This window comes from Tasmannia lanceolata, unplaced genomic scaffold (genome assembly GCF_043159265.1).
Source record: "Tasmannia lanceolata isolate RefF3 unplaced genomic scaffold, GAP_Taslan_0.1 ptg000002l, whole genome shotgun sequence".
Taxonomy (NCBI): Eukaryota; Viridiplantae; Streptophyta; class Magnoliopsida; order Canellales; family Winteraceae; genus Tasmannia; species Tasmannia lanceolata.
The window spans coordinates 12,924,681-12,948,686 of NW_027518679.1; the positions used below are offsets into that span (position 1 = coordinate 12,924,681).

Below are 24,006 nucleotides of genomic sequence, written 5' to 3' on the forward strand. Positions count from 1 at the left end.
AGTTGCTATGTCTAGAGTCAGTGAGAGACTATCTCCTTATTGCTTGCAGTATTAGAGCCTTATTAGGAGTCACTTTATTGCTTTACCCTTGTGAATACTTGCTTTACCCTTGTGAATACCGTTTTAAAACCAAAAACTCAAAAATTTGCTTTGCTTTATTTTCGGGTCGATCAAAATGTGTTGTCTGTTCAACTTTGGCATTCGCATGTCAAGCACGTTCTGCCAAAGAAGGGCATCTGTAGACACCCTATTTTGACCGTACCCCTAATAGTGTTATTTGGTTAGTAGTCCTAGTAAACTAGTGTTTTAGAGCCCCAAGTTTCACTCCAAGCTAGCTTAGGGTCCCACCAAGCTCCCCGTAAAATTTTGTCAAAATCCAAGCTAGTTTTTGTAGCGAACAATGCTGGGATAGAAGTGTAGTTCAAATCCAGAAAGGGGGTGAATTTATCCTGTGAAGGGAGCGCCACGGCCGAATAGGACAAAAATGGTGGGCGTGCCTTATTATTTTCCGCGCGCTTCATCAAATGGGTAGTGCCAATATCGGTCATGGTTTCTTTGTATAAAAAAAACAAAAATCAACGAGAAAATGGGGGATTCTCATTTTTTCACACAAAACAGATCTTTGAGACAGTGAGAGAGAGATCGTCTTCAACGACGAGATTCCGACGGAACTCTGGCCGGATTGCCATCTCGGGCAAGCACAATCTGCAGCTAATCTTCATTTTCTTTATCTCTAATCCCTTTTACTTCATCAGATCTTTATTTCTTCAGTTTTTTTTTAATTTCTAAACCCTATTTTACCTTCGTTCATCGTCAAGCATTTGACCTAGCAGATTCTTCCTCTTAGCATTTCAGAAACCATACATTTGAGTTCCCTTATCAAAAATTCAAGCTAGAAACCCTAAGATCTGGAGCAAAATTCTCTTCTATAAGCACTTGCTCCGATCATTTTCCCTAACTTCATCTTCCATCTCATTTTAGCTGGAATCTCTTTGGAACTCAAGATCTGAGCCCTATACCTTAGTCCAGAGGAATTTGAGCACTGGTAATCTCTACAATTTCGGAAATATTTGCTAGATCTGGAATTTTTACTATTCTAATTTGAAGAGGAAGAGAAAACCCTTCAGAATTGGTAGAATCAAAGGTATTTTTCTTTTCTTTTTTACTTATGAGATTAAATAGAAGATAATGTTGGTATCTGCTGTTTTGGCATGTTCTATAAGATTTTTAGTTCTTAATTTGTTTTGTTTGAAGTATTGATTGTCTCTGATGATGTTATTTGAGTTAATTTCAATGATATTTTGATATGATCCCTCCTTTATACTTGAATATTTTTAGATCTTTCAGTTTTTTAAAATGATAAAAGGTGTTTGTTGTGAGTCAAAGCTTTGATTTACCCTTTGTGATGAGAATTTTGAGTTCGTTCAAGATTTTTGGTTTCAATTAATGGCAATTTTCATCATGCTCATCACTCTGTTTGAAATCAATAATGCTATATAATATTTGTTTTTTAAAAGATATATTTAAAAGTAATCGAGCCTAATTTTGGTCATCTGTACGGTCTTCATACCAGTTTATAATTATTCTAGAATGTAATTTCTGTAATTCACTCACAAAAATGCCTTCTGTCTTGAGAGAAATAAGGTTCAAATTTGTCACTTCCTTATAAAAGAGGATCGAGAGCCTTCATTTGTGGGAGATCTCATTTCTGCAAAACCTTAGTAGAGCCCTTAATAGGGAGAGTGAGAGCGAAAAGAGATAATGGGAAAATCTTCATATTTCTTTCTATAGAAACCAATAGATTTGCATCTGAAACCATAGCTCAAACTCTGTCTCTATTACCTCAAAAAGAAATAAAAGATTCTAGGTCTGAGCTCATAAATCCCGAATTTGAGTTGTTCTAAGTGATTCCTTTTATGCTTCGTTGAAGAGATTTGAGATTTAAGCCTCTGGTGATTAATTTTATTCATTGTATAATCATTGCTGATTGTGAAAATTTGAATCGAAACTTTCAGGTATGGTAATTCATTCTTGTTTCATGATCTGCGTATATATATATAGAAAATGTAAATATATATATTGTTGTGATGAGTTTTTGTTAGATTCGTTGTATTAACTTGCAGGAAATAAAGAAAATGTAAATGCTAATTGCTAGATGATAAAATTTAAATAGCAAATTCTGAAGATCTCTTTGATCTGCTAGTTTGGGATGTTTTCCATGTAGTAAATGTTGATGACAATTTAAGATCAATTTGTCAAAATTCTATTCTATAAACGATTATTGCTGCTCAGAGTCTATTCAAATAAATTGGAAAAAAATACTTTGTTTAGGAGAAATTCTTCGGGACGCATGTGATGTTGCATATAGTGATAGAATGATAGGAATTTTTGTTTATTCTTCGTATTTTGCTAAAGGATTTTCTACTTCAGGTTCAATACATTTTGTGAATTCAACCTAGCTTGTTTGTAGCTTAGTTTATGTTTTGCACAATTAGAAAATTATCTCATCTAATGGTTCATATTCGCAATTATATATTTACATGTATATTAGTATATGTGTACATGTATGAGAGTGTAAGTGCGAGTGTGTTGTAAATGTGTGTAGTTGTATAAGTTCTATCTAGAATTTAAATATTTGATAAATAATTAAGAATTGTGTTAAAACTTATGATTATATTCAATAGAGTATGAATAAGCAAAGTGATGATTACATTTGAATGGCTTGGGCTATATCTATTAATATATCATACTATTTTGGTAATTGAAATATTATTCTTGATATGTGTATCATATCTTCTAAAGTTTAAAGGATTTTGGTGGTAATGTTTTGATGAAAGTAAACTGTTGCTTTGAAAGTCACTTCACTAGTAAAATTAATTTGGAAGTAGCTCATATTTTGAACTGAATCGACTTCAGCTCTAGTTTGCTGATCTTTTTCTATGTGAGGGTTATCAAATGAATTCGTTTGATAGTTCCTAATAGTTTAGATATTATTTTTGTTGCTTCGAGCAAATTACTTCAGGTTTCAAAGCATAACACAAAGTGTTTTAGATTTAAATAGGTCACTGATGGTGGACTTGATCTGAACATGAATGATGAATAAGTTTTAGTACAAATGGTGTTTGAATGCAATTAGATACTGAATAGCTTAGTTTTTCCTTTGCTTGGACTTCAAATAACATTAAACAGTACATATCTTCTTGAGAAAAGTTGTCACTTGCTTATGAATGCTAGAAATATATCGTATTTATTAGAATTGGATTTGTTGTGTGTTGAATGATATCATGATTGCAAATATATGTACCCTTAGTAAATGATTTTTAATATTTCCTCCAAAATCCTCAGGTCTATAGTGTTGCAAGATTTGACACATAACTAGGACATAGGAGTATCACAATCCTTGTCTTTGGGCAATGATACTCCAATGACTAAATAATCATATTGAAATTGGCTTAACCGGTATATCCAATTAATTCTTTATTTCTCTGATATGAACAACTGTCTGTTGAAATGAGTTGCCAATGTGACTGTATCGACTTCACTTTGGTTTGGAGTTTAGGAATGATTTTCTTTGGAAACATAGTCATTAATTTTAGTTAGAATGATACTCTCATTAGCAGGTCTTGTGAGTTTGATTTAAGTTTTTTTTTTTTTTTAATTCTGTGTTGCTATATTGAATTATGAGGTTCATATAGATAATGAGAAAGGTAATGGATCATTTGTAGTTGTTAATACCAGATGATGTTTCTGATTTATTTTTCATAAAGAAAGTGATGATCCTCACCAGTTATATTGATGTGAAAGTACAAATGTTATAATGCTCTTGGAAACTTTAATTTAGGTGTGAGGATTATTCCAAGTTATGGTCACATTTACTGAATTCTTTGATATCATATTATCATTTAACGTGAGTAAATGGAAGCATAAAAGGATACCTTTCTCTTCATTGAATTCTTTGAGTTTGCCTATCTTTAGAGGTATTCTCTAGGTTATGGTAAGTTTCCTCTTTTATCTTTTTTTTTCTTTATCTTCTTAGGTAGAGAGTTTCTAGCCTTTTAGGTACTTTTGAGCATTAGTTGCATATTCATTGCAAAGGCGATGAAGGCGTTAGCCCAAGCCCATCAATTTTATGGGACTTACTAAGTCCTAGTAGCATTTACTAAGTCCTAGTAGCATTTACCCTTTTTAGACACCTGTAGAAATTAGAGCCATTTATCATTGCAAGGACAACGAAAGAGTTATCTAGAGCCTTCCATGTAGGAGACCATTGTGGTCTCATTAGTGAGTTACACTAGAAGACATACTTTGTCTCATTAGGCAGTTCTCCTTTGGAGACAAGCCTCATTTAGAGCCTACCCTTAGGAAGACAACCTATGTCTCACATAAACAAAGTAACACGATTTTAGGAGACAAGCTATGTCTCATACAATAAAGCCCATCCTCTTAGGGAGACAAGCTATGTCTCAGCAGAAAAGTCAAACCCATAGGAGACAGGCTTTGTCTCATTCATAGAGTTCACCATTTTAGGAGGCTTGCCTAGCCTCATTTGTGGAGCACCCTCATAAGTAGAAGACTAACTTAGTCTTCTTAGTTGCCTTGAATCTACTTATTATTAGAAGGGCGGTGATAGGGATACTTGGAGCCCGCCTTTGTGTCTAGCAGACTTGCTTAGTTTCATTAACACCCCCTCATTTTTGGTAGCGTTATTAGAGAGTCTTTGACTCATTCGTCCTTTAGGTGGTATTATTAGAGAGTCTTTGACACATTCGTCCTTTAAGTGGTATTATTAGAGAGTCTTTGACTCGTTCGTCCTTTTGGTGGTACTATTAGAGAATCTTTGACTCATTCGTCTTTTCGGTGGTAATATTAGAGAGTCTTGGACTCATTCGTCCTTTAGGTGGTATTATTAGAGAGTTTTGACTCGTTCGTCCTTTTGGTGGTATTATTAAAGAGTCTTTGACTCGTTCGTCTCTTGGTGGTATTATTAGAAAGTCTTTGACTCATTCGCCTTTTTGGTAGTATTAGTAGATAGTCTTTAACTTGTTTGCTCATTTCTTTAGTGTTATTAGTTAGGAGTTTCTCCTTAGTGTTGTCGTTGCTCTTCTTTGTTAGAGACTAATTCAATCTTATTAAAGTTTACCTATCTTGGGATCTTAGATTATTTCCTTGTCTTTGACACTAGTTTACCCGGTTTAGGGGTTTCCCCTGTTAGCCCTAGGGTTTAGCCCTAGGGTATTGCTTTGTGTATTCCCTGAGGTCTTTGACCAAAAGGGTGAAAACCTTTAAAAAATCCAAAAACATCTAAAGCATTTAAAAATCCAAAAACATCTAAAATATTTGAAAACTCAAAAACATCAGAAATTTAAAACATAAAAAACATTTGAAAACATCAAAAGCCTTAAATCATTTGGAGTGTTAAGTTTAAGTGGTAGTTAGGAGAGTCCGATTCCGAACTACATTGGCTTGATCCTCTTTCACGAGGTACGTAGCTTGGGATCTTTATCCCAAGTCCAGTCAAACTTTGTAAATACACTTTGTAAATCTTTCAAAAATCATTCAAATAACTTTTAAAACTTTGTTTTCAAAAAGATCTTCCTCTAGAGTTAGGAGTTTGTCCTAGATAGAGAGTTTTGGAGTTAGGAGTTTCTCCTTGATATGTTGTTTGATTGTTGTGGTTGTTGTGTGTTTATGTTAGAGTTAGGAGTTTGTTACGCCTCCGTCTGGTCAGTTGGCGATTTACATCGCCGACTGATGACTAGGTCTATGATGCGTTAATGATCCCATTATTTTCCTTATGACACACAACCTAGTTACACATAGGTTGTAGGAACCACCTGCATTATCTTAGGGCTAACCTGCATTTAGTTAGGGCATATAGGGTGTCTTAAAAATCCACAATCCACTGGAATTTAAATAATCGCACAAGAAGCTTTAAGAACTAGTCCGATCTTTTAGGTCGAGTCTAGGATAGAGGTCTAGATGTCTTAGGCATCATAGCTTAGAATAGGTGCGAAGAACTACGTTGCTTTGATTCTCATAGAGGCGGGGATACGTAGGCAGCTTTGGATGAATACGAGACCATCCAAAGAATCGGGCGAAATCGTTTAGAGATTAGGATTTGTTGTGTTGCGTCGTGTGTGGTATCGAGTCATATTGTATGTTTTGTTGTGTTTTCTTACTTTTGTGTACAAATCTTATACCTTTAGTTGTAGCATGCATGTGTTTGCCCACCAGAACTTAGACACCAGTTAGGCATGTCACTCATAACCTAGCTGTGATTAAGTGACATTTCTTCCCTTCCATTTATTTTGTGCATGCTGTAGACACCCCCATTTTGCTCTGCCTTAATCGATAAATAAATTAGGGTTTTTCCATCGGTTTTCCAATGTCTTTCCTTCCCGCGTTTGTTACATTTCTAAATATTTTTGGTTGTTTCCGTCGTGTTTCGCATTTTCCCGCTAAATGTTGAGAATGATTATTCAGAAAAATCCGAGCAAAAGAGAATGTAGGGCCCGCTGGTGTGGGACCCGTTTGTGTGGGGCCCGCTGATGTGGGACCCGTTTTTGTGGGGCCCGCTGGTGTGGGACCCGTTTGTGTGGGGCCCGCTGGTGTGGGACCCGCTTGTGTGGGGCCCGCTGGTGTGGGACCCGCTTGTGTGGGGCCCGCTGTTGTGGGACCCACTTATGTGGTCAAAGAGAGAATATGGACAGTCATCATTTTCTTTGTTTTTAAAGTGAGCGTAATGAGTGGTTTTGGTTTTCGCATGGCATCCAATGCCATTTGAAAATTATTTTTTATTTTTTTATTTATTATTTTACAAAAAAAATGGGAAATGGGAGGGGGACATGAGGGGGACAAACTCATCATGAGTTCTTCTCTCATGATGGTCTCCCCACTCAAGCTCTCTCTCGGCAAAGACCAAAAAAAAAAAAAAAGAAAAAGGGAAGGAGAACGAGAACCAGAGGGAAAGAGAAAAAACGACAGTGGAAATGAAAGAGGGAAAGACCAAGGAAAAAAAAAAGAAAAAAAGAAAGAGGGAGAGAAAGAGAGAATTGCAGAGGGAGAGAGCTCATCATCTCCGGCAAATCCGCCGGAGATCCAACCTTCATCTCCTCTTCCCTCACCGGCCGCCACCACCGCCTTCTCCGGCAACCTCTACACCTCCAATCCTACGGCTTCCATTTTCTCCGGCCGTGCTCTGATCGTCTTCCCCCATTTTCCTCCGGCCTTTTCTGCAAATCTGAGATTCATTTTTTCCGATCTAAGCTCCGATCTGAGATCCTTCTCTGATACTTCTCCGATCCATCTCCGATTCATTTCCGATCCAAACCTTAGCTCCGATCGTCTTCTCCGATCTTTGTAATCCGTCGCGATCTCCTCAATTTACTGCAAACCTATTCTCTTACTGTTGATCGAGGAAGAACCAGAGTAGATTGGACCAAAGCATAGCTAGAATTGACTAAAAGAAGGTATTTTCCTTCATAATTCTTCTCATTTTATTTTCAATGCTTATGCTTAGAACTGGAAATTTAAATCATGTTTTCTCTGGATGTTAGCTTTTCCTGTGTGATTTTTTTTATATATACAAAGTTTATGTTTCAGTTGATTGTATTTGAGTAGATTTGATTAGGAATCTGGTTTCGTTGTTTTAATGGATGTTCCTAACAATTTGGTTAAAAAAAATAAAAATAAAAAATAATAATAATAATAAGAGAAAAACTACTGTGAAAGGAAGTCTTCGCTGGATTTTCTGAGATTTTGATATTTCTAGTTATGGGGGCCCGTTTGTGTGGGACCCGTTTACGCTTGTGTGGGACCCGCTGATGTGGGGGCCGTTTATGTAGGACCCGCTTGTGTGGGACCCGCTTTTGTGTGGGGCCCGCTGGCGTGGGGCCCGCTGATGTGTGGGGCCCGCTGATGTGTGGGGCCCGCTGTGTGTGGGACCCGCTGTGTGTGGGGCCCGCTGATGTGGGGCCTGTTTATGTAGGACCTGCTTGTGTGGGACCTGCTTTTGTGTGGGGCCCGCTTGCGTGGGGCCCGCTGATGTGTGGGGCCCGCTGATGTGTGGGGCCCGCTGATGTGGGGGGCCCGCTGGCGTGGGGCCCGCTGATGTGGGACCCGCTGTGTGTGGGGCCCGCTGTGTGTGGGACCCGTTTATGTGGGGCCCGCTGATGTGGGACCCGTTTGTGTGGGGCCCGTTTCTGTGGATTTCTTCTTTTTTTCTAGAGTCTGTCATAGAGAGTTTAGGATTCCGTCCTTCCATCTTTCAGAGTCAGTCTTCAGCATAGGAGTCAGTCATTCAGTCTTTCAGGGGTCTGTCCTATCATCATAGGGGTTGGGATTCTGTTCATCCCCTCATCCAATCACGTGATTTTATTCACTCCTGCAAGGTATAGGATGCTGTCCAACCCTCGCAGAGTTGTTATTCTGTTCATTCCCCCCCCGCAAAGCATAGGATGCTGTCCAACCTTTGCGGGATATCAGGAGTCTGTCCTCCACTTGTGATGATAGGATTTTGTCCTCTTGTGTCGAAAAAAAATCAAAAACATCTGAAAAATCAAAAATCTCAAAAATCTCTAGTCATTAGAGTGTAGTTAGGAAAATCTGTTCGGAACTACGTGTGGCTTGATCCCCATCGCGGGGTACGTAGGCAATTTGGCACTCCCAAGTTCAGTCGCACCTTTCTCTATCTTTCTCATTCCCTCACACTATTTCATCATCTCTTCCATCCTTTTTTTCACTAACCTCGAGAACTTAAATCGATTTATCTTGTGTCTTTCGGAACCATTGGATTATGGTTTCCAATCTAAGAACCATTAGAGCCCAATTTAGGAACACTGGTGTCGTGCCGTGTCCTAGGTTTTAGGGAGTCCTAGAGTTAGGAGTCCAGCCTCATCACGGACGCTTGCTATGAATAGCAACCGTACCATAGGTCTAGTTACACTAGTCACCCGATCTTTCCCTAGGACAAGCCTAGTAAACTAGGATGTAGGCAAAACCTGCATTAGTCTAAGGGACAACTTGCATTCAGATAAGAATCATATAGCATCTTAGATGAAATCCTAAGATAATAAAATCCTCAACTTGAATTAAATAATTCCTCTTAAAACTGTTGAAACAGTCAAATCCGTCTAAGTCGGTGTCCTAGTTGAGTTAGGCATATGTAGCTTAGCTTAGGTGCACCGAACTACGTCGACTCTGATCCCAGTGAGGCTTGGGTACGTAGGCAGCTTGGATGTCTGACGGCATACCACCCGCGAGTCGGCACCACAACAAATTGTGGTGTTTTGTATATTAATTTTCTTGTAAATACTTAATCAAATCACTTAGGACTTTCCATGAAATTAGAATTCTAGGAGAACTTTCACTTAGATTGAATCCAGACAAATTAATAAATCAAGATACACATTTAGGATTCTCATTGAAATTAGATCATAGGATGCATGTCACTTAGTTCGCACATTAACATAGAGTTGAATGAGCCATTTAAAATAAATTTAAAAGAGTTAGCTTTTGGAATCGAAGACCGATTATCGGGCAGGAATGGTGCATGTGGCGGATAACTCCCCATACCTTCCATTCTCGTAACCAGGTAGCGAGTCTAGATTTCTGGTTAATTTCGGGTCCTAGATCCCACATCTAGGTGGCGACTCTGTCAGTCTCTTTCATGTGGAATTCGGATTGCCTTAGTGATCCCAAGTTCACAGGAAAGATTAATTCAAATCAACATTAAAATGCACACGCCAATCGCGTGGGTACGGGAGACCAAGAGAGAGAGCGCGGCGGCTCGCGCCCCACCCCTCTCGCGGGATCGGGTACCACAGTCTGGCGACTCTGCTGGGGATCACCTAACTTCATTAAAATTTCAAAAGATAATTCATTTGAATTTAATTTAACTGGCTCATAAAAACTCTATACTTGATAGATTACTTTGTCTTGTTTTATTTTCTCATCACATTTTACTTGAACTTAATCTAACAAAACCTTAAGGCATCGTAGATTGCGCAAACATATTGCATACACTTACATCACTTGCATCTAAACCCTTGCATCTCACGTGCACACACATCCTATTTTAGGAACCCGGAGTGTTATCTAGCATGGTTGACTGGGATTTCATCACCTGGTGCCTCTGTGCTAGAGAAGCATTCCACCCTTAGCCTAGTACCTTTATGGTACGTAAACGGATCTCTTGTTCACGTACTGATACGCCGGACACTGGTACAGTATATCGAACATGGATTCGCGCTAAGGGAACTCTTGGCCTTACCCCTAGATTAACCCACACATGCATGTAGTATACGAACACATGTGCATCACGTGTGTGAGCCTAGTTTAGGATATCCTACCTATTTGTGTCTAGATTAGGCCGTAGTCCATCTTCCAATGGCTACGATCGGTCCTTAGATACACGAACAAAGTCATGAGTCGAGATCCTCTCTCCACTCCGCTAGACTAGGATTAGGGTTGATTCCCTCAGGTAACACTGTTAAAATGTGTGAAGATTAAAAACTTTCCCTTTGGGGTTAGGATATAAATCCCATCATTTTCAAAGATCTCATAGGATTAGTCATTCATGATCTATCCGTTGAAAGCAATCTTATGCTATCTCATCTAATCTCTTGATCGTGCGTCTTTCATTCTTCTGTCATACAATTCGATCGTATCTTCATGCCATCCCCTAACTGGCAGGAGCAGAATCTCACAATCTTTCGATTATGCAATCTCATGATCTGATCATGCCTGGTCCAGATGATCCAATCTTACTTGTACCCTTAGTCCTTTCTTACTCTAAGGGCAACCTTTTTCAAGAATATTTTGCTAAGTCCTTCAGAGTTCACTATCATAATCCTTGAACTAGGGGCATTCCCCTATGCGAATCAGTCATCATGGTCAGTACAATTGTTGAGTCCGGTCTTACATTTCAAGGTCAATGCCTAGTCCAGGCAAATCATCTCTCTTTTTTATTTAGAGTTGTGAATCCTGAGCATGTTCAGAATAGGTCGTGTCCAATAATTCACTTGTGTTTGTTTCTTAAGTGTGCTTCTGATCTTAAAATAAGACTCCCTCCTCAAATGAGGACAAAATTGACGAAACTCCACTTGAGTCACAGCAATTACTTGAACAAGAGGAGGAGCGCCAATCCCAGCTTTTCAAAAATGAAATTGAAGTGGTAAACGCTGGCACTGAAACTTTGATTCAGTAAATGCCGATTGAAAATACATTACCCTCTGAAGAGTGTGAAGAATTGATAAAATTATTTCAAGAATAAGATGATTGTCTAGAAAAGCTACAACCGATACCAGGGGCAAGACATAGTTGGAAAGCTCAAAGAAAATGAAGAAAGTGAGAAGATATATGCTATACAAGGGGCATAGAGTGGAAACAACTTTCATATTTCCAATTAATGACCTTGGTTCTCAAATTCATAACATAAAGCCAACAAATTCAAGATAAGAAGTTCAAGAGCAAGCATTGAAAAGTGATCATCAGAACGAATCCATAGATGGAGGATGTCAAAGAACAAGTTTCGCTCTCTGAAAGTCGAAAGCACACTTTAGAATCTTGGAAGAAGAAGATCCATTATCTCTTACCTGGAAATGCCGTCAAACTCCGTAAAAAAAAAAAACAAAACAAAACAAAAAAGAAAAAAATAATCAGTACCAGACGGACTCTAGCCAATCTGAACATCGGAAGGCCCCCTTTGGCCGAATAAATCCCAAAATCAGAACCAATGTCAAAAGAATACCGGTTTGCAAACCCTTCGAGCCTGAATAAAATTTTCTTGAAAACCCATCAAACCAGGGGCATTTCCCCAAACTACGCGAGACCTGATCCCTATACTGGGGTACGTAGGCAACTCGGTTGAACCGAGTTCGGTCGATTCAAAAAGGAAAAGAAATTCAATCATTTCAAAAAAAAAAAGAGGGACAAGTTCCAGTAGAAGAGAGGTCAATTATTCCAGAAAGAAAGAAAAAAAAAAGGAAAAAATCAATTAACCTTCAAACAATTTATCTTCAAACTAGGGGCATTCGCCCTGAACTACACACGACCTGATTCCTACCTTGGGATATGTAGGCGACCTGTTCACAGGTTCGGTCGAAATCTTTGTTGAGCCTTAAGCCATTCTTTGAAAAGCCCTATCCTACCTATAAAAGTCCTTCTGGTGTTCAGAACTAATGAGCTAGATCCCGAGACACAATAAAAAAAAAATGATGAATAAGAAAAAGAGCGGAGTTTGAAGATCTGCTAGACTGAAAACCTGAAAGGGCGGTCTAGGCAAAATTTAAGATCATTCCCCTGCTAAGTTGAAAACCCGAAAGGGCGGCTTAGGCAGAAGCTAAGGAGATAGCCTGCTGGATCAAAAACCTAGAAAGGTGGTTCAGGCAAAAGTTAAGGCTAGCACGGTCCGCCAAGTTAAAAACCCCGAAGAGGTGACTTGGTCACGGTAAGAGAATCAGTATAAGAAGGCTACAGCCGGTATCAAGACTGAAGATCAACTGAAGTTCAAGCAAATTCAAGTGACATCCTCAAAACTGGGTGCATTGAAGCTAAGCAATCTTAGGGGTCGTAATTAAATTCTTGAGGCATTACTGTTTCAAGGAAGAAGTCCAGTGTTTACGATTTAAAAAAAAAGCATTCCTCGAAAGGATAGACTTACCAAATAAAACGTTAACTAAGTCAGAAGCATTACTGTGTCTGTCAGTGTAGTTAGTCAATCTTTGTCATTCTAAGTTCACTCCTTCAGGGCTGCTCAATCCTTTGAGTAGTGCCTTTCATCTAAGTTTTCTCTTTAGAAAGAGTCAATCGTCGTTCCTATGTCCAAATGATGTAACTGTCTTGGTGAAGGAGGCCCGGCCTAGGCAGCTCCCTGCAATTATACCTGAAAGGGTTCGAGAATCTAGTCAAACAGCTACATTTCAAAGAAGATCAACTCAGAAGAGTTCAGAAGTAGAAACATCAAAAAGCCCAGCTTCCGTAAAAAGATCATACCCCAGGAAGGCACCTTAAGCTTGGAAGAACCTCAGATGCAATGGTGGTTGAGCCAATTTCTCAGAAAGATGAACCATTAAAATTCAGAATTTCCTTCCAGTTAGTTATCCTGGTCAAGAAATGTTTATCTAAACACCTGTCAAGCCATGTTAATATCCAAGAGAGCCGTTGTTCTAAATTACCAATCTCAAATGTCTTGTTCAAGGTTTCAGTTATCAAAATCCCTAGAAGACAAGACAAGCAGTCTCTTTGAGAAAAATCTTGTTGAAGTTTCATAAAAGTGTTCATAATCCATTCTTGTTACTAATGGTTCTTCGTTCATAAGGTTGGTCGTCTCATCATTTACCAAAGTCTTGGTTTCCAATATCTTTACTGGGCACGATCTATAATATCCTCGATTTCATTGAGTTTTTTTAAAAAAAAAAATCCAAAATTCAAAAAAAAAAAACAAATCCAAAATTCATCTAATCCAATTCTACGTCAAATTCAAGCTCATGAAAAATCTCTAAATTCTTCGAGCCCGTTTGAGAACGGTGCCTCTTTTCTCCGAGTCCATACAACTATGGTCTCATATCCCCTTTTGAACATCATACAACTATGATGTCTCATTTCCTTGGAATCCGTACAAATACGAGATTTCATTCTCTCCGAGTTCATACAACTATGGTCTCTTATCCTCTTTGAACATCATACAACTATGATGTCTCATTCCCTTGGAATCCGTACAAATACGGTATTTCATTCTCTTCGATTCCATACAACTATGGTCTCCTATCCCCTTTGAACATCATACAACTATGATGTCTCATTCCCTTGGAATTCGTACAAATACGGTATTTCATTCTCTCCGAGTCCATACAACTATGGTCTCATTTCCTTGGAATCCGTACAAATACGGTATTTCATTCTCTCCGAGTCCATACAACTATGGTCTCTTATCCTCTTTGAACATCATGCAACTATGATGTCTCATTCCCTTGGAATCCGTACAAATACGGTATTTCATTCTCTCCGAGTCCATACGACTATGGTCTCCTATCCCCTTTGAACATCATACAACTATGATGTCTCATTCCCTTAGAATCCGTACAAATACGGTATTTCATTCTCTCCGAGTCCATACAACTATGGTCTCTTATCCCCTTTGACCATCACACAAATGTGATGTCTCATTTCCTTGGAATCCGTACAAATACGGTATTTCATTCTCTCCGAGTCCATACGACTATGGTCTCTTATCCCCTTTGAATATCATACAACTATGATGTCTCATTCCCTTGGAATCCGTACAAATACGGTATTTCATTCTCTTCGAGTCCATACAACTATGGTCTCTTATCCCCTTTGAACATCATACAACTATGGTGTCTCATTTCCCAAAAATAAAATTAAAAAAATAATAATAAAAAAAAATCATCAAATCCAATCCCCAATTCAAAAAAAAAAAAATCCTTTCCTACGTCAAATTCAAGCTCATGAAAAATCTCTAAATTCTTCAAGCCCGTTTGAGAACGGTGCCTCTTTTCTTTGAGTCCATACAACTATGGTCTCTTATCCTCTTTGAACATCATACAACTATGATGTCTCATTTCCTTGGAAGCCGTACAAATACGGTATTTCATTCTCTTCGAGTCCATACAACTATGGTCTCTTATCCCCTTTGAACATCATACAACTATGATGTCTCATACGGTATTTCATTCTCTTCGAGTCCATACAACTATGGTCTCTTATCCCCTTTGAACATCATACAACTATGATGTCTCATTCCCTTGGAATCCGTACAAATACGGTATTTTCATTCTCTTCGAGTCCATACAACTATGGTCTCTTATCCCCTTTGAACATCATACAACTATGATGTCTCATTCCCTTGAAATCCGTACAAATACGGTATTTCATGGTCTCTTATCCCCTTTGAACATCATACAACTATGATGTCTCATTTCCTTGGAATCCGTACAAATATGGTATTTCATTCTCTTCGAGTCCATACAACTATGGTCTCTTATCTCCTTTGAACATCATACAACTATGATGTCTCATTTCCTTGGAACTCCGTAAAAATACGGTATTCCATTCTCTTCTGAGTCCATTCAAAAATGTTCTCTTATTCTCTTTGAGCATCATACAAATATGATACCTCATTTCTTTGGAACTCCATAAAAATACGGTATTCCATTCTCTTCTGAGTCCATTCAAAAATGTTCTCTTATTCTCTTTGAGCATCATACAAATATGATACCTCATTTCTTTGGAACTCCGTAAAAATACGGTATTCCATTCTCTTTTGAGTCCGTTAAAAAATGTTCTCTTATTCTCTTTGAGCATCATACAAATATGATACCTCATTTCTTTGGAACTCCGTAAAAATACGGTATTCCATTCTCTTCTGAGTCCATTAAAAAATGTTCTCTTATTCTCTTTGAGCATCATACAAATATGATACCTCATTTCCTTGGAACTTCGTAAAAATACGGTATTCCATTCCCTTTTGAGTCCATTCAAAAATGTTCTCTTATTCTCTTTGAGCATCATACAAATATGATACCTCATTTCCTTGGAACTCCGTAAAAATACGATATTCCATTCTCTTCGAGTCCATACAACTATGGTCTCTTACTCTCTTTGAGTATCATACAAATGTGATGTCTCATTTTCTTGGAAGCCGTAAAAATACGGTATTTCATTCTGAGTCCATTCAAAAATGGTCTCTTCTCTTTGAACATCATATAAATGGGATGTCGAGCGGCACCGCAGCGGGATTTTTTTTTATTGCATTCCAATTCTAGGACTTCGTTTTGGGTCTTGCATTAGGTAGTAAATGTTTGCGTCTAGGTTCCGTTTTGTGTAGAGTCTTTTGTCGATTAAAGCTACGCAAAATGGTTCTGTCATTTTGACTTTGGTATTCAATGACTACGTCATCTCTACCAAAGAGGGGCATCTGTAGACACCCCCATTTTGCTCTGCCTTAATCGATAAATAAATTAGGGTTTTTCCATCGGTTTTCCAATGTCTTTCCTTCCCGCGTTTGTTACATTTCTAAATATTTTTGGTTGTTTCCGTCGTGTTTCGCATTTTCCCGCTAAATGTTGAGAATGATTATTCAGAAAAATCCGAGCAAAAGAGAATGTAGGGCCCGCTGGTGTGGGACCCGTTTGTGTGGGGCCCGCTGATGTGGGACCCGTTTTTGTGGGGCCCGCTGGTGTGGGACCCGTTTGTGTGGGGCCCGCTGGTGTGGGACCCGCTTGTGTGGGGCCCGCTGGTGTGGGACCCGCTTGTGTGGGGCCCGCTGTTGTGGGACCCACTTATGTGGTCAAAGAGAGAATATGGACAGTCATCATTTTCTTTGTTTTTAAAGTGAGCGTAATGAGTGGTTTTGGTTTTCGCATGGCATCCAATGCCATTTGAAAATTATTTTTTATTTTTTTATTTATTATTTTACAAAAAAAATGGGAAATGGGAGGGGGACATGAGGGGGACAAACTCATCATGAGTTCTTCTCTCATGATGGTCTCCCCACTCAAGCTCTCTCTCGGCAAAGACCAAAAAAAAAAAAAAAGAAAAAGGGAAGGAGAACGAGAACCAGAGGGAAAGAGAAAAAACGACAGTGGAAATGAAAGAGGGAAAGACCAAGGAAAAAAAAAAGAAAAAAAGAAAGAGGGAGAGAAAGAGAGAATTGCAGAGGGAGAGAGCTCATCATCTCCGGCAAATCCGCCGGAGATCCAACCTTCATCTCCTCTTCCCTCACCGGCCGCCACCACCGCCTTCTCCGGCAACCTCTACACCTCCAATCCTACGGCTTCCATTTTCTCCGGCCGTGCTCTGATCGTCTTCCCCCATTTTCCTCCGGCCTTTTCTGCAAATCTGAGATTCATTTTTTCCGATCTAAGCTCCGATCTGAGATCCTTCTCTGATACTTCTCCGATCCATCTCCGATTCATTTCCGATCCAAACCTTAGCTCCGATCGTCTTCTCCGATCTTTGTAATCCGTCGCGATCTCCTCAATTTACTGCAAACCTATTCTCTTACTGTTGATCGAGGAAGAACCAGAGTAGATTGGACCAAAGCATAGCTAGAATTGACTAAAAGAAGGTATTTTCCTTCATAATTCTTCTCATTTTATTTTCAATGCTTATGCTTAGAACTGGAAATTTAAATCATGTTTTCTCTGGATGTTAGCTTTTCCTGTGTGATTTTTTTTATATATACAAAGTTTATGTTTCAGTTGATTGTATTTGAGTAGATTTGATTAGGAATCTGGTTTCGTTGTTTTAATGGATGTTCCTAACAATTTGGTTAAAAAAAATAAAAATAAAAAATAATAATAATAATAAGAGAAAAACTACTGTGAAAGGAAGTCTTCGCTGGATTTTCTGAGATTTTGATATTTCTAGTTATGGGGGCCCGTTTGTGTGGGACCCGTTTACGCTTGTGTGGGACCCGCTGATGTGGGGGCCGTTTATGTAGGACCCGCTTGTGTGGGACCCGCTTTTGTGTGGGGCCCGCTGGCGTGGGGCCCGCTGATGTGTGGGGCCCGCTGATGTGTGGGGCCCGCTGTGTGTGGGACCCGCTGTGTGTGGGGCCCGCTGATGTGGGGCCTGTTTATGTAGGACCTGCTTGTGTGGGACCTGCTTTTGTGTGGGGCCCGCTTGCGTGGGGCCCGCTGATGTGTGGGGCCCGCTGATGTGTGGGGCCCGCTGATGTGGGGGGCCCGCTGGCGTGGGGCCCGCTGATGTGGGACCCGCTGTGTGTGGGGCCCGCTGTGTGTGGGACCCGTTTATGTGGGGCCCGCTGATGTGGGACCCGTTTGTGTGGGGCCCGTTTCTGTGGATTTCTTCTTTTTTTCTAGAGTCTGTCATAGAGAGTTTAGGATTCCGTCCTTCCATCTTTCAGAGTCAGTCTTCAGCATAGGAGTCAGTCATTCAGTCTTTCAGGGGTCTGTCCTATCATCATAGGGGTTGGGATTCTGTTCATCCCCTCATCCAATCACGTGATTTTATTCACTCCTGCAAGGTATAGGATGCTGTCCAACCCTCGCAGAGTTGTTATTCTGTTCATTCCCCCCCCGCAAAGCATAGGATGCTGTCCAACCTTTGCGGGATATCAGGAGTCTGTCCTCCACTTGTGATGATAGGATTTTGTCCTCTTGTGTCGAAAAAAAATCAAAAACATCTGAAAAATCAAAAATCTCAAAAATCTCTAGTCATTAGAGTGTAGTTAGGAAAATCTGTTCGGAACTACGTGTGGCTTGATCCCCATCGCGGGGTACGTAGGCAATTTGGCACTCCCAAGTTCAGTCGCACCTTTCTCTATCTTTCTCATTCCCTCACACTATTTCATCATCTCTTCCATCCTTTTTTTCACTAACCTCGAGAACTTAAATCGATTTATCTTGTGTCTTTCGGAACCATTGGATTATGGTTTCCAATCTAAGAACCATTAGAGCCCAATTTAGGAACACTGGTGTCGTGCCGTGTCCTAGGTTTTAGGGAGTCCTAGAGTTAGGAGTCCAGCCTCATCACGGACGCTTGCTATGAATAGCAACCGTACCATAGGTCTAGTTACACTAGTCACCCGATCTTTCCCTAGGACAAGCCTAGTAAACTAGGATGTAGGCAAAACCTGCATTAGTCTAAGGGACAACTTGCATTCAGATAAGAATCATATAGCATCTTAGATGAAATCCTAAGATAATAAAATCCTCAACTTGAATTAAATAATTCCTCTTAAAACTGTTGAAACAGTCAAATCCGTCTAAGTCGGTGTCCTAGTTGAGTTAGGCATATGTAGCTTAGCTTAGGTGCACCGAACTACGTCGACTCTGATCCCAGTGAGGCTTGGGTACGTAGGCAGCTTGGATGTCTGACGGCATACCACCCGCGAGTCGGCACCACAACAAATTGTGGTGTTTTGTATATTAATTTTCTTGTAAATACTTAATCAAATCACTTAGGACTTTCCATGAAATTAGAATTCTAGGAGAACTTTCACTTAGATTGAATCCAGACAAATTAATAAATCAAGATACACATTTAGGATTCTCATTGAAATTAGATCATAGGATGCATGTCACTTAGTTCGCACATTAACATAGAGTTGAATGAGCCATTTAAAATAAATTTAAAAGAGTTAGCTTTTGGAATCGAAGACCGATTATCGGGCAGGAATGGTGCATGTGGCGGATAACTCCCCATACCTTCCATTCTCGTAACCAGGTAGCGAGTCTAGATTTCTGGTTAATTTCGGGTCCTAGATCCCACATCTAGGTGGCGACTCTGTCAGTCTCTTTCATGTGGAATTCGGATTGCCTTAGTGATCCCAAGTTCACAGGAAAGATTAATTCAAATCAACATTAAAATGCACACGCCAATCGCGTGGGTACGGGAGACCAAGAGAGAGAGCGCGGCGGCTCGCGCCCCACCCCTCTCGCGGGATCGGGTACCACACATGCTTATTATTTTATCCTCGGGTCATGCATGTTTAGGTAGACGTCCACTCGGGGATATTTTTTCCTATTTTACATGATTTTCGCCTAAGACTCTTCAAGGTTAATAATAAATGGCATAAGAGACCAAGTGCTTGCACTCGGACGAATTGGGGGTGCTCTTCGGACCTTCTTCATTCGTAATCAGGCACAAGCCCATATATATTTCTAGTTATCCAGGGTATACAGAGTATATTTATTTTTGGGGTTCCATGGCCTATCCATGGATGGCGACTCTGAGTTTGTTTTAGGTACATCTTAGTTTGTCTCCACTCGTGCTATGCTATGATGGTGGCATCTGTTTCGAGAGTTCCTTGGTAGAGCTCTCCTTCACACCTGGATGATCCAGATGGCGCTGGGGGCTCGTCCCCCACCTCTCTCTTGGATCGGGGTCCACACCGCGATAGTTCGTCTCTTCTCTATTTTGTTTTGTAGTGTTTTCGTCTTTTATCGGTACTTTCGGTCGTCCATATCTCTTCAGATTGGACTCCGATTCGCACCTGATCAGGTCCGTTAGATTCCTTGTGTTCAGGGCTTTCTAATGAACCAGATATCGAGTGCTTCCGAGAGACATGGTGTTATTTGGGTGCCAAAAGAGAGTTTCGGCCCCAAATTTAACCTACCGATTGGGAATGCCGTGTGCAGACGGGCTTACCGGTTTATGCTGTAAATAGCGGGCGCTATGTAGACAGGCTTTGGGTTCGCTAAAAAAAGCATTTCCTATGTTTAAACAGGCTTATGGTGGAGGTGGTTTTTATCTCTTATCGATACGTTCGTTCGTCCATATCTCTTTCGATTGGACTCCGATTTGCACTCGGTCAGGTTCATTGGATTCCTTATGTTCAGGGATTTCTAATGACCCAGAAAATTGGGTGCTTTCGAGAGAGAGAGAGAGGGTGTCCTTTGGGTGCTAAAGAGAGTTTCAGACCCTAGGTTAACCTATTGATTGGGAGTGCCGTGTGCAGACGAACTTACCGGTTTATGCCGTAAAAAACGGGTGCTGTGTAGACAGGCTTTTAGTTTGCCGAAAAGGGTGGGTGTTGTGTTAAAACAGGCTTTTGGTGATAGAAAATATCGTTAGGAACCCTAAAGAGAGATTGAGAGAAACACGACTGGTGCTCCGGAACTCGTCATAAGGTTCTTGAAATTAACAAGAGGGGGGGTGAATTGGTTTTAACACTAATTTATACCTTTTTAAATTTAAGTATTAAACCTAATTTGATTTTTCTTCTCTTGATTAGATTTTGGTTAGTTCAAATAAGATCAAAATAAAATGAAATGGCAAACCAAAACAAAAATGAAATGTGCAAGACAAGGAAGGAACACACCGATGTATAGTGGTTCGGGCAAAGCCTACTCCACTCTTCTTAAGATCGTCCTTAAGGATTTCCACTATGTGAGACCTCCACGATGCCCGTCTCCGAGGCGATTACACTTCCAAGGGGTATTAAATGAGGATGCCCTTGACACCTTTACACCGACTCTCCTTCTTCGCCGAGTTCTAAGCGATACTCCCTAGGGTATTAAAATAGGATGCCCTTGCCACCTTTACAATAAATAGAAGATGAATTGCTTGGCTTCTCTTGAAAGCTTGATGCACGATGTAGTCCCCTTGAATGCTTCTCCACAATAGGATGCAAATGAAAGCCCTAAATCCAAACTCAAAAGATTTGCAAGTACAAGGCAAGTTTGGAGAGAAAAACAAATTCTTAAGCTAAAATGAGTTGCAAGTTGTTTGAATGCTTAAGGAGATTTTTCCAAATATTCAAGAGAGAGAAATAATCCTCTTGAATGTGTTTTTATAGCCTCTTGACAAAATATGACCGTTTGGGGGTGTAATGATCAAAAACCAATTTTTAATTTAAAAACCAACGGCTCTATTTTGAGCTGTCGCGACGTTCTTGAAGTTCCGAGACAAATTCTCGGAGTTCCGAGAGAACGGCCAGAAGAAGAAAAATTCTACTTGACCATTTCTAGGAGTTCCGAGAAAATTGCCAGAAGTTGGAAAATACTACAGGACCATCTCTCGGAGTTCCGAGCTCGGAGCTCCGAGAAAAATCTTGGATTTCCGAGAAGCCTAAAATCAGCAGACTCTTTATATTTTTGTTGCTATTTGATTTTGGGCTTTTGGAACTCAATTCCTAAGATAATTTGGAATGTTATGAGGGTCCCAACATGTTGGTCCACCACATAACCATTCACTTAACCATTTAAGTTCTCAAGTGGTTTTGGAAATTATTTTGAAAACCTTGCCTTGACTTAGAATCTAAAGAGAAAAAATGTACAATGAAATCTAGGTAACTCTTAACTTCTCTTTATCCTTGGTCTTCAATTGGTCTTCCATTTTGTATATGCTTGCTTGAGAGATAATGTGAGCTCCACTTAGCTCATTTGACTCTTGTGTGGTACATCTTCAAGCATGACCATGTGGTGTGTTGGTTCCTTCAATGATTAATCCTATCTTAACACAACACTTCAAGGCAAATTGATTAGTATTCAAGAACATAATCAATTATGTTTAGAATCATCAAAACAAGAAAGGAGAGTAGACCCTTGGGCTTACAATCTCCCCCTTTTTTATGATGACAAACAAAATTAATTATGAGGTGTGTGTGGAGTGACATGATAGGCAAGTGAATGTAGGAACTCCTCCTCAATATATGCACAATGATAAACAGTAACAATTAAAAGCATATAGTGCATATAGGCAAGTGAATAGATAATCAATTTCAAACTTCTCCCCCTTTTGTCATCGACAGAAAGGGCAAACTAAAATGTATATCAGTTAGGAGTTGATGAAGATTGAGTTAGGTACTCCCCCTAAATCAATGCTTATGGTATAAAATATGTAGCCAAGTAATGCACATATACCTGTTCATGGTCGAGATGTTGACATATTGTCAAATTGTTAGGTATTTTAATTAAGGTGAAGGTACCTCTCCATCTTAGAGAACTAAGAAGGCTAAGAGTACCAATTGAGTGATTTTTAAGATTAATATTTGACATCTCATTCATGCAGATACTACCAAACAGGATGATATATATATATATATATATATATATATATATATATATATATACTTTATAGATAAGCTGGTGAAAGGCACAAAGTATTTATCTGGCAATTTCTTTGACTTGATCCGCACTCCAAATGTTCAAGGCACTTCGGATATAACATATTCTATTATCACTAAGGGGTTTTGTAAAGATATCAGCCAATTGTTCCTCAATGTTGATATATTTTAAGCAAATATCCCCTTTTTTGAGTGATCTCTAATGAAGTGGTGCCTAATCTCAATATGTTTGGTTCTAGAGTGTTGTATGGGGTTCTTTGTCAAGTTTATAGCACTAGTATTGTCACATTGGATGAGAATATTTTCCATTTTAATTTCATAGTCCATCAATGTGCTTTTCATCCATAGGACTTGTGCACAGCAAGCTCCAGCTGCCACATATTCTGCTTCTGTTGTGGATAGAGCTACTGAATTTTATTTCTTGCTAAACCATGAAACAAGTGATTTGCTCAAGAATTGACAAGTCCCACTAGTGCTTTTTCTATCTACTCTACATCCAACAAAGTCTGCATCTGAATATCCAATGAGAGTAAAGGCAGTAGATCTTTCATACCATAGTCCCAGACTTTGGGTTCCTCTTAAGTACTTGAAGATCTTCTTGACTACCGATAGATGAGACTCCTTTGGATCCGATTGAAATCGAGCACAGAGACAGACAGTAAACATAATATCTGGTCTGCTGGCTGTCAAATAGAGTAGGCTACCTATCATACCCCTATACATCTTTTGGTCCACAGATTTGCCAAATTCATCCTTTTCTAATTTAGCAGTTGTACTCATGGGGATTCTTGATGTCTTACTGCTATCCATACCATACTTCTTTAATAACTCCTTTGTATATTTTTCTTGATTTATAAATATCCCATTTTGGTATTGTTTGATTTGGAGTCCTAAGAAGTAGGTTAACTCACTCATCATGCTCATTTCAAATTCATTTTTCATTAGAGTTGCAAATTCATCACACATTTTTTGATTAGTTGAGCCACAGATGGTGTCATCTACATAAATCTGGACAATGAGGATATCTTGATTTTCTCTTTTGATAAATAATGTTTTATCCACCTTTCCCATCTCAAAACCTTTTTCCACTAGGAAGGTGCAAAGCCTCTCATACCAAGCTCTAGGAGCTTGCTTCAATCCATATAAAGCCTTATCAAGCTTGAAAACATGATTTGGATGTTTGTAGTCTTCAAAACCTGGAGGTTGCTCAACATACACTTCCTCTTGGATATAGCCATTTAGGAAGGCACTTTTGACATCCATTTGATATAGTTTAAATCCTTTATGAGATGCATATGCCAAGAGTATCCTAATAGCTTCCATACGGGCAACCGAAGCAAATGTCTCATCATAGTCTATTCCTTCCTCCTGATTGTACCCTTGGGCTACAAGCCTAGCTTTATTTCAAGTGATAATTCCATTTTCATCCATTTTGTTTCTATACACCCATC

General features: G+C 39.4%; 1 long non-coding RNA gene across 1 annotated transcript in view; it reads left to right on the forward strand.

Annotated features, from left to right (window-relative positions):
• The first annotated feature begins 622 nt into the window (after positions 1-622).
• LOC143882412 (uncharacterized) overlaps positions 623-24,006 on the forward strand; it is a 31,415-nt gene continuing 8,031 nt past the window's right edge. Inside the window, exon 1 of the long non-coding RNA XR_013252238.1 lies at positions 623-1,144. This is a non-coding gene — a long non-coding RNA (uncharacterized LOC143882412). The remainder of the gene's footprint in view (positions 1,145-24,006) is intronic.